At 41.9% G+C, this 17,457-nt stretch overlaps 1 long non-coding RNA gene across 1 annotated transcript; it reads left to right on the top strand.

Annotated features, from left to right (window-relative positions):
• Nucleotides 1-7,395: 7,395 nt before the first annotated feature.
• Nucleotides 7,396-11,149, top strand: LOC140905999 (uncharacterized). Its single transcript, XR_012157022.2, has 3 exons — nt 7,396-7,489; nt 10,106-10,268; nt 10,806-11,149. It is a non-coding gene; the product is annotated as an uncharacterized LOC140905999 (long non-coding RNA).
• The last annotated feature ends 6,308 nt before the right edge of the window (nt 11,150-17,457 follow it).

Below are 17,457 nucleotides of genomic sequence, written 5' to 3'. Positions count from 1 at the left end.
CCGAGATTCTTGCACATTATCCATTTTGGGGGATTAAAAATATTCTTTTGCAGCACTTGCAACTCAAACATTGTATCTTTGGGCCAGGGCATGAAAACCAAAAAAAACCCCAAAATAATCCTGAATAATTTGTGGTCCCTGTCCAAGTGGAAACAAACAGAAAAGGTAGATAGATCTAAAAAGACTGGGACCACAAAGTGGGTTTATGGCTGTTTTGCATTGCCAAAGTAGTGGGAAGCACTCTGAGCATCATAATGAATCAGGCGGTGGATTAAAAAATGTCTTTCCTTATTATAAAATGATGACTTGAGGTATTTATTTGAAACAGTTAAAAATAAGCAGGATTTATTTATTTTACTTTTTACTCTGACAGTTCCTCTTTTAAACCAAATTAGCTGTATGCTGGTAGCTATTCATTACAGAATTGCTAAGGGGAGCAAGTATGGTTTAATTTCTGGTGTATGTTTTAATATGCATATGTGTTTCCCAAGGTGGTTTGCTATAATGTATGATACTGTGCATTGAGTAATCTATTTTATATTTTCCTGCATGTCTCAATAGCCAATTACTGTACATGCAACACTGGTTTTGCTTCTGTAATTTCACTTAATTTGCTCTGTGTACCTGCATAGATGACCCCTTCCTCCATATTGCACCCAATTCCTGTTTGAAGACTGAATAAAATAACAGCTCAGGTTAGTGAAATACAAATCCAAGCTTCTGGTACCCCCTTGTGGCGATAAAGGAGTAAAACTCTTGAGAATCAGTTTGAATAGGCTAGTACTGAAATATGAAGACATTACATTGTATCAATTGCTCTTTCTTCGGTGTTTTTTTTTTAAAGACATAGATGAGGTCGGTTGTTTTTCGGTTTTTTTTTTTGAGCTGTTAAGCCAAGCCAAGGCAAGGCTGTTGTATTATTCAGGGTTCACAGCTCTGCTTTGAAGGAACAGCAGGTCTTTGGCATTATTACTATTTTCAGGCAAACTCAATGCATTTCAGGGGTGGTGAGGAGCAGAGCTGGTGCCTCAGCTCTAACTACCTCATCAGCCCCCAGAGCCTCACTCCTCTGTGACAGAATTATTAATTTCCACCTGGGCAATACGGCTCTCTCCAACCTCTGAAGGTTCCACTTTCCATGGCCTCCAAAGCCCTCTGTAGTTCTCTGAATCGCTAGTTCTTGGTGTTTGTGGATGGACTGAAACTGTGTGCACTTCTACCTGTTAACCCTTTCATTGGTGCTGTTAGAACTGCTTGGGAACTTTGTTTCACCAGGATTTCTCATGCTGAGAATCCAAACCTACAGTATTATTGCCTTCCAAAATGACTTCAGCTTTGTAGAATTTGCATTCATTGGAACTGCATCCCCTTTAATCTCAGAAAGCCTTCCATTGTGTGTTTCTCACTTGTTCTTCCCTTTCAGTGATTTAAAATGTTGGCTTCTTGACAAACTGAAAAGAAACAGGCTTATTTTAAATGCTGCTGACCAACTGGTGCACACAACAAGAATCCACGGTGTGTTTCCATGGGGTCTGGATATGGGTAATTATTCAAGATCTGTACATTTGGGAAGACAGAGTCCAAATACCCAGAGGAGCTTTACTGTTTGCATTTTAACCGGGGTTGAGAATTTGCTACGGCCTACAATTCCTGTCCCTCCGGCTTCATTTTAAACAAAGTTTGATTTTTAAAATTCAGTGTTCCATGTAACTAAAGCAAAACTTTATATTTTGCAAGAACACAGACTAAGGGGTGTTCGTTTTGTGTAATACACTGCTGCTTGCTTATTTGCATCAAGTCCATTCCAATCACTTTGACTCCCAGAAGCAGCTAAACTAGTTGCCCATGTGATCAGGAGAATGCATAGCAGAGCTTGCACAGTGAATGGTGCTGGTTATAATCTTGTTAATGCCTGACTGACAAACATAACTTTAGTTGTATTCAGTTCTCATAATCACATGGGTCTGTTGTTTTTTTCCTATTCTATGCAACAATGTGGCTTTATTTATTAAGCAACAACTTATTGTCATCCTTGATTGATTGGATTATCCACCAATACTTGCCTAGAGCAATCAAAACAGATACTTGTGTTGTTTTTTAAATACAAGTAATTTGGTTCTTGAACTTTTGATGAACTTAACGAGTGAAAAGCCAAACCCTTCTTGAAGTGCATTGTGTAAATAGCTGGGTTCTGCACTGTGGCAGTGTGAGGATCAAGGAATCCTCTTTTTATTCAAACACTGGGGAAGCAGTGGAGCTATGGGGGAGGAGTGGAACTGCTCCTGTGACTCCCCAAACTCTGGTATGTGGGTGGGTGGTTTTTGGGGTGTGTGGAAGTGAGAGGTTGGGAGTGTTTAATGTGGGAAGGGGAAGCTAAAAGAGTTTTTCAGTTAGTTCTAAACCTAGTAAAACCTCTGGTCATCCTTCACTCTTGCAGTAGTGAGCCCCATAATCTAAGTCCAGCCCCTGTGAAATGAATCATAGAATACCAGGGTTGGAAGGGACCTCAGGAGGTCATCTAGTCCAACCCCCTGCTCAAAGCATGACCAATCCCCAATTTTTGCCCCAGATCCCTAAATGGCCCCCTCAAGGATTGAACTCACAACCCTGGGTTTAGCAGGCCAATGCTCAAACCACTGAGCTATCCGTGGCAGGACTCTCATGCAAGCCTCTTCTTGTTGGCTGATTAATACTAGTCTTCTGATGGAATATGGTTTTCATGACACATCTTAGTTGCAGAAAGAGGCAATGTCTTAAGTAGGGAGAGCAAATCATATCGAGGGCTTTGAATGTCAGGCCAGAGACTTTCAACAAAGCTTGGTGACATCCTGCTATGAGCCAGGAACCTTTTGGTGCCAACTGGCTGAGGGCACAAGGGGTTACAGTAACCCCCTGGGTGTGATGTCTACGTAACAGTGCACCAAAGGGTGGCATGTGGGGGCTCTACTACCAGCCAGTAATGCCCTGGTCAGCTTAGTCACCGTGAAATGAATGTGCAGGTAATGGTTAAGAAGTCCTGTATCTATACTGGAAATTAAAGCCTTGAAGTTTTAAAAGCAGGTCACCAGGAGGTGACAAGCCTTGGCCAGACTCTGTTCAGGCAGGGGATAGGTAATGCTTCTCTTGTATTGTGCATTGTATCTCTCACAGTGCAAGCCTATCTGCATGCAAAGCCAGATGCCAATTTAAAGATTTCAAGGTCAGCAAGAGAGGGGAGGCCAAGAACCATCAACAGGGGATTTCCTGATTATAACCAAAGTTGAAGGACTTTTGATATGTCTGGGATTGCAAAGAGGCACGAGATCTTACCATGGAGGAGACAAGAGGCAGTGTGACTCGTTTCATGAACAGAACATCACAGCTATGCCTGGCTGTAATACACTGGGAGAACTTTAGGTGACCTTTTCCTCCATACAACGTGACAATAACTAGTTAAGTCAGTCTGGGTCCTAGAATACATGTTATGATTTTATTTTGTATGTAATAATTTGTTTCCATTAATTCTACTTGCTTCTCAATCTCTGTTCTTTCTTCTGGTTACAAGAAGAACAAATAGTTTATTTCTTAGAGCTGTGTGTTAAGTGGAGTGGTGACCCTGAGGTGTAACTGACAAGCTGGTGTATGCTATTCCTTTGGGAGTAGCAGATCTGTGAATTCTGTGAGTGTCCAGAGGAAGCAGATTGTCCTGATTTGGGAGGCCATATAAAGAGGTGCGAGATCTGCTGCCATAATTTCCTTCTCAGCTGCCTGCAGCTCAAGACAGAGAAAGTGCATGCCTCTCAGCCTCTCTCCTTTTTTAATTTTCCTCTTTATTATTTTTGTTTTTTTTTTTAGTTTCATACAGTTGTATTTAAAGGGGTGGAGGGTGTGCCCCTCATGTCCACTAACACTCACTGGGTTATGCTGAACACCGCAGGCTTTAAGCCCTACCAGAGATCTCCTCCCTGTAGTGATGGGCATTCAAGCTGTCTTTGCTGCCTCAGAGACACCCATGTCCTATCTAAGTGTAAGGTCTGTATGGGATTTAGAGGCAGGTTGGGGAAAGGCAGCGGCTAGATTGATGCTCCTTCTAATGGAGTGTTTGCTAGCCCCAGTGGAGTCTGCTTCCCCCAGCCCCAGACACCAGCCTCAACATCCCAGCCTGCCCCCATGGCAGCAGCACCTTCAGAGGCTTGGAAACCCTAGGCTCTCCGGAAGGAGAAAGAGAAGAGGGGTAGATGGCCCAATAAATCCCACTCTAAGGAGACCTCATGTCCCTCAAAAGGTTCAGCTGAGGCTCCATCTGAGCCTGTATTGAGCCATCAGTACCACACAAGAAGCAGTGTACAGACAGGTCTTCTAACACTGGGGTTCCGAAACTTTTTTCCCTGTGGCTGATGTGTGCCGCTGCAATGGGCAGGGTGGCCCACTATTAACACTTCTTGAGGAACAGTATTAACTTTAATTATTACATGCATATAAACTCTGTGTACCCATAGGGAGCCATCTTTCCTCTCCCCTATGAATCCTGGCCTGTCCACCCTGCAGCCTGAGGACAGATGCCACCCATCCTCCCAAAAGGCAGTGTACCCCATTTATGCCCAGCGTCCCTTCCCTTGAAGAGCCAATGCCAAAAGCACTGTTTTTGGGGGGGGAGGCAGCCTAGGTGCTGCCCATCACTGTTCTTATCATTACCATATCATTCACATGGACTATATTTATGTGCTATCGGGTGGCCTTAGCTTCAGTTGTGGGTGGAAGCCAGGCCAGTTTCCTGATCCCCCCCCTTCCTCCAACCTCCCCACCATGTGTGATCCAAGGGATCCAAGCGGGGAGGGGAGGGATTTAAATGTGCAACTCTTGATTTATTCTAGCAACTGTTGCATGGATGGTGGGAGGGAATCAGATCTCGGAATGCAGGCTTAGGAAGCTTAAGTACATGGTCTTCGCTTCCTAGAACTGTCTCACTGTAGTACAGTTATTCCAGTCCTAGTATTACAGCACTGTAGCAGGAAGACTGAATTATAAATCCCAGTGACTGTACCATGGGAAAGTCCCTTAGTGACAATGGCAAACTTATGTTGTCTGGGGGGTAGGAACATGGAGGCAGATTCTAGTTTCTGCATCCTAGTTCAGATAATGTTTGTTAGAATTTTTTCCCACTTCTGGCTAGTGCTGCTTAATAATTTTTCATAGAGGAGAAAATCAAGACAGTGAGTGATATTACTGGCAGGGAAATCTTCCAGCTCTGTAGCTTAGCTCTCTCCGTTCATTTGATGTGCTGTTCAGGCCGCCATGGACAAAATGTCTTCTCGTTGAAAAACAGATCTTCAGCCATCGGCCTGGAAAATTTGCTTTCTCTTCTAAGCAGGGGACTCCAGCAAACTAACATTCTCCAAAGGTTGTCCCTGCCAGTAATCATGCTGAAACCAACATTGGTAAGAGGCCAAACAAATGGTAGCAAGTATGTAAAACTATATTCAAGGATAGATTTGATAGGAATGACTTTCCCAAGATTATTAACCACAAATGAAGGAGAAACTAGATATCTGACTTATAGTATACATTTCTGCAGGACATGGTCAGTCACATACTGTATTGTACCTATAGAAGTTTGCTTTTACTACACCCTTTTAAATCTATACCTGCTATACTTAAAATCATCATCTGTATGTGTTGGTCTTATGTCTAGCTGAGAGAAAACAGGAAGGAGTGTTGTCATAAATATAAAAGGAAGGGTAAACACCTTTAAAATCCCTCCTGGCCAGAGGAAAAACCCTTTCACCTGTAAAGGGTTAAGAAGCTAGGATAACCTCGCTGGCACCTGACCAAAATGACCGATGAGGAGACAAGATACTTTCAAAGCTGGAGGGGGGAGAAACAAAGGCTCTCTCTGTCTGTGTGATGCTTTTGCCAGGAACAAAAAAGGAATGGAGTCTTAGAACTTAATAAGTAATCTAGCTAGATATGTGTTAGATTCTGTTTTGTTTAAATGGCTGATAAAATAAGCTGTGCTGAATGGAATGTATATTCCTGGTTTTGTGTCTTTTTGTAACTTAAGGTTTTGTCTAGAGGGATTCTCTATGTTTTGAATCTGATTACCCTGTAAGGTATTTACCATCCTGATTTTACAGAGGTGATTCTTTTACTTTTTCTTCAATTAAAATTCCTCTTTTAAGAACCTGATTGCTTTTTCATTGTTCTTAAGATCCAAGGGTTTGGGTCTGTGTTCACCTATGCAAATTGGTGAGGATTTTTATCAAGCCTTCCCTAGGAAAGGGGGTGTAGGGTTTGGGGAGGATTCTGAGGGGAAAGACGTTTCCAAGCGGGCTCTTTCCCTGTTATATATTTGTTAGATGCTTGGTGGTGGCAGCAATAAAGTCCAAGGGCACAAGGTAAAATAGTTTGTACCTTGGGGAAGTTTTAACCTAAGCTGGTAAAAATAAGCTTAGGGGGTTTTCATGCAGGTCCCCACATCTGTACCCTAGAGTTCAGAGTGGGGAGGAGCCCTGACAAGTGTCTACTCCTTAATCTTGCCTTTGAGCTGAAGCCAGGAGGCAGCTGTAATTTTTGTACTCTTTTGAAAGTCTGTGGCTCAGAATACAGAGTGAGGTTTTTGTACAGGCTGTCTATGGCTTTCTAACGCTGTGCCATCCCAATAAGCGCAATAATAGATAGCGCTGTCGTTAGGGTTTATTCCATTTACTCTTAGGGTAGAGATGGGCTGGTCAGGGTTATTTTCACCATCAAACTTCTTATCAGAGTCTTTGTCAAATTGAACTTTTTCAGGTGAGATGTACAGAATCCGCTCTGGAGCTTCACCAGGTCTGTGTCGGTACCAATGTATAACAGCACTCCTGAAGTTCTGAATGCCAGAAGCCTCACAGACTATACGTGCAGTTTTCTTTTCTGCCCTGGTAACGGACAACCGAGCTTGTCTCAGACGTATTTGTGCACATCCGTCTAGAAAGAGAGCAAGAAAAGAAAACATGAAATTAACATGAATCTGGAGCATGGTGAGTTGTGACTCAGTAATGTACAACTGTGTAGAAAAGGGTAAAAAAGAAACGTACAGGACAAAACCAAAGCCAGAATAACAACGTGGAGCAGCAACATTTTACAAGTTTTGCTTGGATCTGCATCTATGAGAAATGTGACAGTTATGCTGGGGTGGAAGGAAACGTACATTTGGGGACCGGAAGTGACTCATTTAGTTAACATGCAATGAGGTTTTGTTGGCTGCCTGTGTTAATTTAAAGTAAGGTAGAGTTATGGCTTAAACTCACCAGACTTTACTTTTATCAGAGAGCATTATCTGGGAAGAACAAAATTCTTCAGCTATCTTTAGACCAGTGAAGATTGTATCATAGAAATCTTTTTTTTCTTCTCTTTTCTTGTTTATACCACAGTGGTTCCCAGAGGCCTCCGAGTGGATGGTGCCCCCATTGTGTGAGGTACTATACATAGAAATATATGGAGTGACTGTCCCAAAGATCTTCAGTCTAAAAGGGTATGTCTACACTGCAGCTGGGAGTGGTAGTGGGGCTCGATCTCGCACACTAAAAATAGCAGTGTTTGGTCTGAGCTCGGGGGCTAGCCTGAGTCATAATATCCATGCTGGTATTTTTAGCACACTGGCTCAAGCCCAGTAGGACAAGTCTGTCTACCCAGAGGTGGGAGTGTCTGCCAGTTGCAGTGCAGACACTCTCACTGGTTTTGGGGAAAAGAAACACTAACATATACACTATATATGCAATGTTTAAAGCCAGTTTCTCTGCTGGTATCAACTGGCACAGCTCCATTGGTTTGTTTTTGTTTTTTAAATGAGGTTTCAACCATTTGTACCAGCACATAATTTGGTACATAATGTTTAAATATAGCATTTCCCTCTTCCCTCCTCAGCCAGAGTCGTCATTTCCTGGCAGATTTCTTGTAGGAGTTGCAGCAGGAGTGGATCTTGAGAGGGATTTGAAGGAGAAGAGGCTAATGGTTTAGTGGGGGGGGGGGGGTGTACCAAGATGTTTGTGGTCAGGGATGCAGTCTTTTTACTTGTTTGTACAGTGCCCTGTGGACCACATCTGTTATTGGGGTTCCTAGCTATGACTGTAACTAATACAAAGATGAAGGGATAGGTAGAGAAATGTTGATGGCACACTGAAGACTAATTTTCTTGGGGGTTATTTTCTTTCCCTGTTGAAGATGGGAGGTGCTGTGTTGAGTGGTGCTGTTGCCAGTTAGGGTGACCAGATAGCAAGTGTGAAAAATCAGGGCAGGTGAAGGGTAATAGTCCCGTATATAAGACAAAGCCCCGAATATCAGGACTGTCCCTATTAAATCGGGGCATCTGGCCAGTAGAGCATTCAAACTGTTCTGAAGATACTAAGCACTTCCCATGATCTTGCTCTCGCTGAGTTTTCCAGATGTTGAAGTAGTGGAATATCGCTTCCTTCTTCAGTGTGATACTTTCCCTCTGTTACATGAATTGAGTCTTGTAAAGTGGCTACTATATCTGTATGCTAATACTCTCTACTGAGATAGAATGGACCTGTTCTTGTATATTTGCAGTCAGTTTTGTCCTAGTTCTGAAAAAGGGCCAATTCAACACTAAGATGTTCTTGTTGAATTAATTTATGAACCTCATTTGTTCTTAAACCCTTCTTTGTTTCCTTGTGATCAGAGCTCATTCAACCATGATATCTTTTCTACATTGTGGCTCCATTAGTTTTCTTATGTCTTTCTAGCTTTATTCAGCAAGCAATGCTTCCACCTCTGCCCTTCTTTCAAGTGTCTGCAATCACATGCTTTTCCCACGGGTACTAAGAATCTGACTCCATTTATCCTCACTGATCTAGCAACTCAGCTTAGACTATAAAAACACTGGGGCAGGGACTGGATCCCTTATTCTGTGAAGTTCCCTGAACATTCGTGCTAAGATTGAAATTCTACAGCATAATATCAGTTCAAGCAGAGTGTGGCCTGCTGTCACACGATGTGTTTTCTGCTGAACAGGCATCAGAGACTCCCTTAGGGGAGGATCTGTTAATCGAGATTCTCTATATCTTAGTAAGGAGGAGAGGATGGAAGATGATAAATACAGGGAGGATATGATGAGAAACAGCCAAATGAAAGAGTCCAATTCAATTACATCACAAAATGGAAGACAGCTAAAAAGTGACCATTTTTAAAGTTCTTATATACAAATGGTACAAGTTTAAATACTAAGGTGGAGGAACTAGACTGCCTCATATTAAATGAGGATATTGATATAATAGGCATCATAGAAACCTGGTGGAATGAGGATAATCAATAGGACTCAGTAATACCAGGGTACAAACTATATCAGAAGGACAGAATAGGTCATGCTCGTGGGGGAGTGGCACTATATGTGAAAGCAAGTGTAGAGTCAAATGAAGTAAAAATCTTAGCTTTTTTGACTGCTGCTGCACACTGAATAGGTAACAAATGTTGGGAATCATTAGGAAAGGGATAGATTATAAGACAGAAAATATCATATTGCCTCCATATAAATCCATTGTACGCCCACATCTTGAATACAGTTTACAGATATGATTACCCCATCTCAAAAAAGATATATTGGAATTGGAAAAGTAACAGAAAAGGGCAACAAAAATGTTTGGGGTGTAGAATAGCTTCCATATGAAGAGCAATTAATAAGACTGGGACTTTTCAGCTTGGAAAAGAGGTGACTAAGGTGGGCTACGATAGAGGTCTAAAGATCATGACTGCTGTGGAGAAAGTAAATAAGGAAGTGTTATTTACACTCAAAAGGCTGTGGCTCAGAATGCAGAGTGGGGTTTTGTAGAGGCTGTCAACAATTTACTAATGCTGTGGGACCCCCCCCCCCAGTAGGCACAATAGTAAGTAGCAATGTCACTGGAGGTTATTTTGTTTATGATCAGGGTACAGGTAGACTGGACAGTCTTTTCAGTATTAAACTTTCCTTTTACTGAGTCTCTGTCAAAGACAGACTGTGTTGAGATGAACAGAATCTGCTCTGGAGCTGCACCGGGCCTCTATACCAGTGAATAGGATCCTTGTCAAAATCCCCAGATACAGAAGCACGGCAGTCAATTCATATGGCATTACTTTCTTCTCTTCCCATCAGGTTGGGTCTGAAGCACTTGGGAGGAGCCATCTGTGGAGAAACAATGAATTTGTCTACAGATGTGGAGAGCCGCGTGAGCAACACACAAGAGCAGACCGTAGCCAGAACACAAGTCTTCAGCAGCAACATTTTTGCTGCTCTTGTTAGACTCCAGCCAAAGAAGGTAAATGCTGATTTTTAATGGTTAGGTAGGACGAGGAAGGTACATATAACTAACCTCCAGTTAAACGGAACTGGCTGTAGAAGACTTATTTCAAGGTGTTGTAGAGTTACTGCTGCTCAGTATGACAACTTTGACCTTGGGTGAGTTTCAGCCCTAGCACTGGCATGAAACAGATTGCTTGGGTGTGTTTCATGATCCTTTAACGAACCATGACGGATCAGTGTTGATGATTATTACTCTTGTTTATTACACCCTAAGGTACTACGCAGGATCTGGGCCCTGGGGTGAAAACAAAGAGGCAAAGTTCTGCCTCAGTCTGCTGACAGTCTAAAAAAAGGAGTGACCTTCCAAGCTTGTGGGGAAATGGAAGAGTCAAAACAAATAACCGTTTTTCCCCATGTCCTTGTTTATGCACAAATATACTGGGTTTTGTTTTCTCCTCACTCATCTCCAAGGCATTGTGTTGTGGGCAGTTGGGAAAAAGAGTGTGGAGAAGAAACACAGTTGATGGTGCAATTAAACTGTTGTTGTCTTTAGATCATTCACTCATTGCTTTCCCTGCGAAGCTGCTGAGCCACCACAGAAAGAGAAAGAGAGACAGAGTGCCCTCAGATCCCACAGATGCCAGTGGAAGTTGATGGTGTTCACAATGTTTCCAGAGACACTGAGCATCTGGCAGAATTGAGCTGTAGTGTATTTTTCAGTCTTAAATTCTTCAGTGTTTCTCCCTGTGACGTTACACTCCATATGTTTGAGTGTGAATATAATGTAACTGGAATATGCTTTATGCAAAAGGTCTCTTGTAAGGTATCATTACAAATCTTGTAATCTACTGAGCATGTTCATCCTATTTGTATGAATTTATCATTCTTATATCTGAAGCTAGAAATATGAAGTATTAGTCTGAAGTCCTATTGTAATTATGCAAAGTGTGGGCCATTAATGGTGGCTTGGAATCTTGATGTCTCCCATTAACTAGGACAATTGATTGTAAATGGCTCTGTTTACTTGCAGGCCTTCCTGCTTTCATGAGAGGCCAGAAAGAGGAGGCTTGGGGTTTCACAGGACATGTCACCATGTCACCTGGTCCTGGAATCCATCTTAAACCTGGTGCTTTTCCATTTAGAAGGAGGGGTGGGGACCCAGAGAGACAAAAGATTCCCGCCTTATGCCAAAGCTATAAAAGGGGCTGGAACAGAACAAAGAAGGTGGCCAGTCATGAGAAATCCCCTGGTTACCACTTGAGCTGGAACTAACAAGAACTGTACCAGGGGAAAGGATTGGGCCCAGACTAAGGAGGAGCCTAGTCTGTGAAAGAAGCTTATTGGAACATCTTTGAGGGTCAGCTTTACCTGTGTTCAGTTTCTTCATGTATTAGGCTTAGACTTGCGTGTCTTGTTTTATTTTGCTTGGTAACTTACTTTGTTCTGTCAGTTATTATTTGAAACTGCTTAAATCCTACTTTTTATACTTTTGTTTATTAATTAACCCAGAGTAAGCGATTAATACCTGCGGGAGCAAACAGCTGTGCATATCTCTCTCTCAGTGTTCCGGAGGGTGAACAATTTATGAGTTTACCCTGTATAAGCTTTATACAGAGTAAAATGGATTTATTTGGGGTTTCGATCCCATTGGGAGCTGAGTGTCTGGGTGCTGGAGATAGGTAACTTGCTGAGCAGTTTTTGGTTAAAGTCTGCAGCTGTGGGGGCGTGGAGCAGACCTGGGTCTGTGTTGCAGCAGGCTAGCATGTCTGGTTCAACAAGGCAGAGTTCTGGAACCCCAAGCTGGCAGTGGAAAACGGGCTCAGAAGTGATTCCAGCACATTGGCTGACAGTCCCAAAGTGATCTTTGTGTGACCGAACCCATCACACTCCCTACTTAATTGTGATAGCGTGGCCATTTTATATCTCACTACTCATAACAGACCTGACATCTCTGTGCTAATGTCCTCTACTGAAATAGGATGGCCTGCTCCTGTACACTTAACCCTGGTCTATAGTACAAACTTATGTTAGGATAACTACATCACTCAGGTGTAGAAAATCCGTGATCCTGAGTAGCAGTTATACTGACCTAACTCCCGGTATAGACAGCATTATGTTGATGGCAGGGGGAAGAGGGGCTTCTACCGTTGACATAGCTACCATGTCTCAGGGAGGCAGAGTATCTACGCTGACAGAAGAATCTTTCTTGTTAACATAAATAGTATCTTCATTAAGCACTACAGCAGCGCTGTAAATGTAGACAAGTCCTTAGCTTCACCCCAACTCTTAATTTACAAGCAACTTCATTAATTTTTCATTATTAGTTTTTGTTGGCTTGCACTGAGGACTAATCCAAGGCAGAGAACTCCATCTATTTGAACTGAAGAAGAACTCAGTTTCGCTCTCCCCTTTAGTGATCAGAAAGCCATCAACAAGGTGATGTTCTGTATATTTCAAGAGCCCTTTTTTGTAAACAGACAATTCATTTCTCTGTTAAACACAAGAATAAAGTAGCATAATCCCACACAAAGGAATTCATTTATCTGTATAGGGCCTATGCCACATAGCTGGGCAAATCTGGAATCGTCCACTAGAGGGTCGTGTGCATTAACGCATGCACACACCTACACAGCCTCCAGTTAATTGCTTTTAACGTTCTACACTATGGCACTATTAGTTTACATTTATACCGCTATACCCTGATCCAGTCTGTCATGCTTTTACCATCTCCCCTCGTTCAAATTTCTGTCAAAATGCACTCTTCCCGCAGGCCTTCAAAACCTAATTACTCTATTCTGTGTGTGTGCATGTGAGAGAGAGAAATATATATATATATATATATATATATATATATAATGCCTGACCATATGGCAGAGAGTAGAAAAGAAGTAACTAAATAGATTTTAAAAAAGCAAAAAAAAAAAGCGTGAGTCTGAAGATGTGTCCAGATTCATGTCACATGACTGCAGTCCTTGTTTTCCTTCCTTCATTATCCATCCACGCATTAATCCACGTTTCTCTAGTAACTCCTCTCAGTTTTGGGTATCAGCTCTGTGGGGCAGGGACTTTGATCATTTATTTGCTTGTAAGGTACATTCACATGTGTGGCTAGATAGAAATATCTGCTCCAGGAGAGTGTAACTTTTATAGTACAACTCATCTAACAAACCGGTATTGCAGACTAAATATGAAACCGTTCTTTAGAACTGAATTTTGTGGTTTTATGAGCAGGCATCTCTGGACTAACAAGCTCTTTGCAGGTCAAATGCTAATTAAAGAGCTCAAATCTTTTTCCTGTTTCTGCTCTGCTAATGTCAAAATGTGTTGTAACATTGCTAGTCTAGTTTTGTGTGCTCTGGAATATGTAGCTCTCCTGTGCCGCTACGTGGTCTTATTGTTTGGCAGAGACAGGTGGGATCTTATTGTTTGCAAAACTTGTGAGAGCAACAGTCCTGTTGGTTTGATCTCTTCTTGCAGAACCCAGTAAGGTGTTTCTGTGTCTGGTTCCATCGTAAGAAACAGGATGAGGAGATAGCTGTGGTTTCATACATTTGAAAGACTGTTTTTGAGAATACAAAGTAGGTTTTTGTACAGAATGTGAATGGTTTTTTGATGCTGTGTGATCCCAAGTGGCACAGTAATAGGTGGCTGCATCACTCTTGGTTGTTTTCTTTACTGTCAGGGCGCAGGTCGACTCGGAGAGCTGCTTCTCTGCCTCAAACTTTCCCTTCTCGGAATCCTGGTCAAAGACGGGTTTTCCTGATGAAAGATAGAGAATCCGTTCCAGAGCTGCATCAGGTCTCTGTCGATACCAGTGTATATAAGCAGTACTAAGGGTTATGCCAGAAACATGACAGTCAATTCGTGCAGTTCTATCTTCTGCTTTGGTGATGGATAGTTGAGATTGTACCAGGACTTGGGCCTCTCCGTCTGCAGAGAAAAGAGACAGATGCCATTTAATCTGAAATTGAATGAACATGGAGGATCTCCGATTATTGCTCAGTAGTGTGCCTGCATGGAGAAGGCTAGGGTGGAAAAAAGCAACTTACAAGACCAAACTACTGAAGCAACAAGATAAACTTGCAGTAGTAACATTCTCACTAAGTTATGATGAACTCGCTACTGAGGAACAAAGGACTATGAATATGTGATCTCAGAAGAAGGGAGGAGTCACTTGAGCAGAGGAGGTGACAGGCAGATCTGAAGATGAGAAATGTCCAGTGACGACGAGCTATTTCAAAGCAATATAGATTTGTGTTTTCCCTCTATAAAAGTTCATAAGGCTGGACTTTAAGATAGGAACCTCTCCTAAGCTGCCCCAGTTTCCCCCATGCTATCCTACAACTCTTCTCTGACTGCTCCCTTGTTTAGAACTTTTTCAAAAAGAGAGTGAGATTTTTATAACAATAGTTACAGGTACTGAGATTCTCTGGACTTGTTTGTGTTGGGGAAAAAATCAACAGATTTGATCAAGGAATAATGCTTTCAGCATGAAAAAGCCAACTAATAACTTTTTTTTCACCAAGCAGTATTGAAAATAGATCACTAAGGGTCTGATGCCAAGTCCATTGAAGTCAATGGGAAGTTCTTCAATTGATTTCAATGAGCTTTGGAATAAGTCCCAGTTCCTAGGGAGAACTTACTCAGGAATTTTTTATCCTGTCTTAACTGGGAGTCCTATCAAGTTTATAGATCTGACAGAATTGTTGTCAAGGAAAAGAAATCAGTACTCTCTTAAATAAACACATTTTCCTTGCACTTGTGTCATCCAAACTCAGAGTTGCCTCAAGGATTAACTCTTTGTTTTCACCTAAATCAGTAGATTCCCATTGTTTCATAAGGGGTTCATATGCTGTTGGTGAATTCTGTTGCTATATACACCCTGTGAGTTTCCCTTTGATTATCTGTTGGTGTCTATTCCCCTCACTCCACAAAGGTATGTAACTTTTATTGGGTGACCTTCATCTCTGTGGAGAGAGCCAGAACAAGGTCCTTACTCTGTTTTAACCCCACTTAAGCCCTATTTTGAGGGTTTAAGTGAGAAAGGAGTGCTACATAAGCCTCATCCTTTCCCCTCTGCAAAGGGCTGAATTGAACCCATTAAACATTACAATGAACTATTCTATCTGACAGGTTTCGGAGTAGCAGCTGTGTTAGTCTGTATTCGCAAAAAGAGAAGGAGTACTTGTGGGACCTTAGAGATTAACAAATTTATCTGAGCATAAGCTTTTGTTCTATCTGAGAACTCCTTAAAATCTGTAACATTTTGACTGTACTTTGCAGACTATCCACAGAAACATAGCAACAAATATGGTACAATTATACCACATTTCCAAAGCATAAAAGCATAGTGATTAAGTGTATAGATGGAGTGCTACCTGCACTGCCCCTGTTTATTTGGGGGGAGGGAACGTATCCCCCCAACACAAACTTCTTTGAACAGACCTAGCTGGGGAAAAGAAGTTAGGGCCAGATCCGTAAAGGAATTTAGGTGCCTGAACTTGGTCACCTTGTGTCATAAATATAAAGGGAAGGGTAAACCCCTTTGAAATCCCTCCTGGCCAGGGGAAAGCTCCTCTCACCTGTAAAGGGTTAAGAAGCTAAAGGTAACCTCGCTGGCACCTGACCAAAATGACCAATAAGGAGACAAGATACTTTCAAAAGCTGGGAGGAGGGAGAGAAACAAAGGGTCTGTGTCTGTCTGTATGCTGGTTTCTGCCAGGGATAGACCAGGAATGGAGCCTTAGAACTTTTAGTAAGTAATCTAGCTAGGTATGTGTTAGATTATGATTTCTTTAAATGGCTGAGAAAAGAATTGTGCTGAATAGAATAACTATTTCTGTCTGTGTATCTTTTTTGTAACTTAAGGTTTTGCCTAGAGGGGTTCTCTATGTTTTTGAATCTAATTACCCTGTAAGATATCTACCATCCTGATTTTACAGGGGGGATTTCTTTATTTCTATTTACTTCTATTTTTTATTAAAAGTCTTCTTGTAAAAAACGGAATGCTTTTTCATTGTTCTCAGATCCAAGGGTTTGGGTGGTCACCTATGCAAATTGGTGAGGCTTTTTATCCAACATTTCCCAGGAAAGGGGGGGTACAAGTGTCGGGAGGATTGTTCATTGTTCTTAAGATCCAAGGGTCTGGGTCTGTAGTCACCTAGGCAAATTGGTGATGCTTTTTACCAAACCTTGTCCAGGAAGTGGGGTGCAAGGTTTTGGGAAGTATTTTGGGGGGAAGGACGCGTCCAAACAGCTCTTCCCCAGTAACCAGTATTAGTTTGGTGGTGGTAGCGGCCAGTCCAAGGACAACGGGTGGAATATTTTGTACCTTGGGGAAGTTTTGACCTAAGCTGGTAAAGATAAGCTTAGGAGGTTTTTCATGCAGGTCCCCACATCTGTACCCTAGAGTTCAGAGTGGGGGAGGAACCTTGACACCTTGAGAAACTTGGCCTGAAGTCCAAGGATTTAAAAATCATAGTTTGTACACAGGCAGCCATTTTCTAATCATGAGACCAGGAATGATCTCACAAAGAGGGCTGTACTGGATGTGGATGAGCGCGGACGTTTAAATGAGACTGAAAGCCTCCCACTGGAATTCTTGATGATGATGAAAATTATCTGAGCCCTGCCTTGTTAATTAAGGGTTAACTTACCTCTGACTCTTACGGGGATGTACAAGGGAGAGGAAGGTTTTAATTTGAGTAAGTTGACTCACATTAATTAACTCATTGACTGAAGTGGGTTTATTCAGGAGAGATGGTTGTTTTCAAAATTGACTCCTCAGGTAGTCTGATAATGCTCAATCTTCCTCGAGCTCAGTTACTAGAATTGAATTTTTTCTTATTTCTATGTAATGCATTTGCTATGCACTTATATTCATACACGTTTATATCCTGTTCAATGGCCGTTATAGAATTTTATCACAGGGTTGTCTGATTTTATTTTTGCCTTTTAGTTTATATAGAAACATGCAGTTGTAGGATGGAAACACCGTAATGAATTATGTAAATATACAATATTCCCAGTCAAATAATCTTGCCTCTGAAGAATCCACATCAGTATTTATATATTAAATTAAAACTTGGAAAATATGGGCCCCATCCTGCTCTCATTTATGTCAATGACAAAGCTATTACCAACTTTCATAGGAGCATGCTGAGGCTGTAAGGGTCAAATCCAGCCCTCTCTTTGGCATCTGAAGA

This window comes from Lepidochelys kempii, chromosome 2 (assembly GCF_965140285.1).
Source record: "Lepidochelys kempii isolate rLepKem1 chromosome 2, rLepKem1.hap1, whole genome shotgun sequence".
Lineage (NCBI taxonomy): Eukaryota > Metazoa > Chordata > Testudines > Cheloniidae > Lepidochelys > Lepidochelys kempii.
This window is presented reverse-complemented; position numbering and strand designations above follow the sequence as displayed.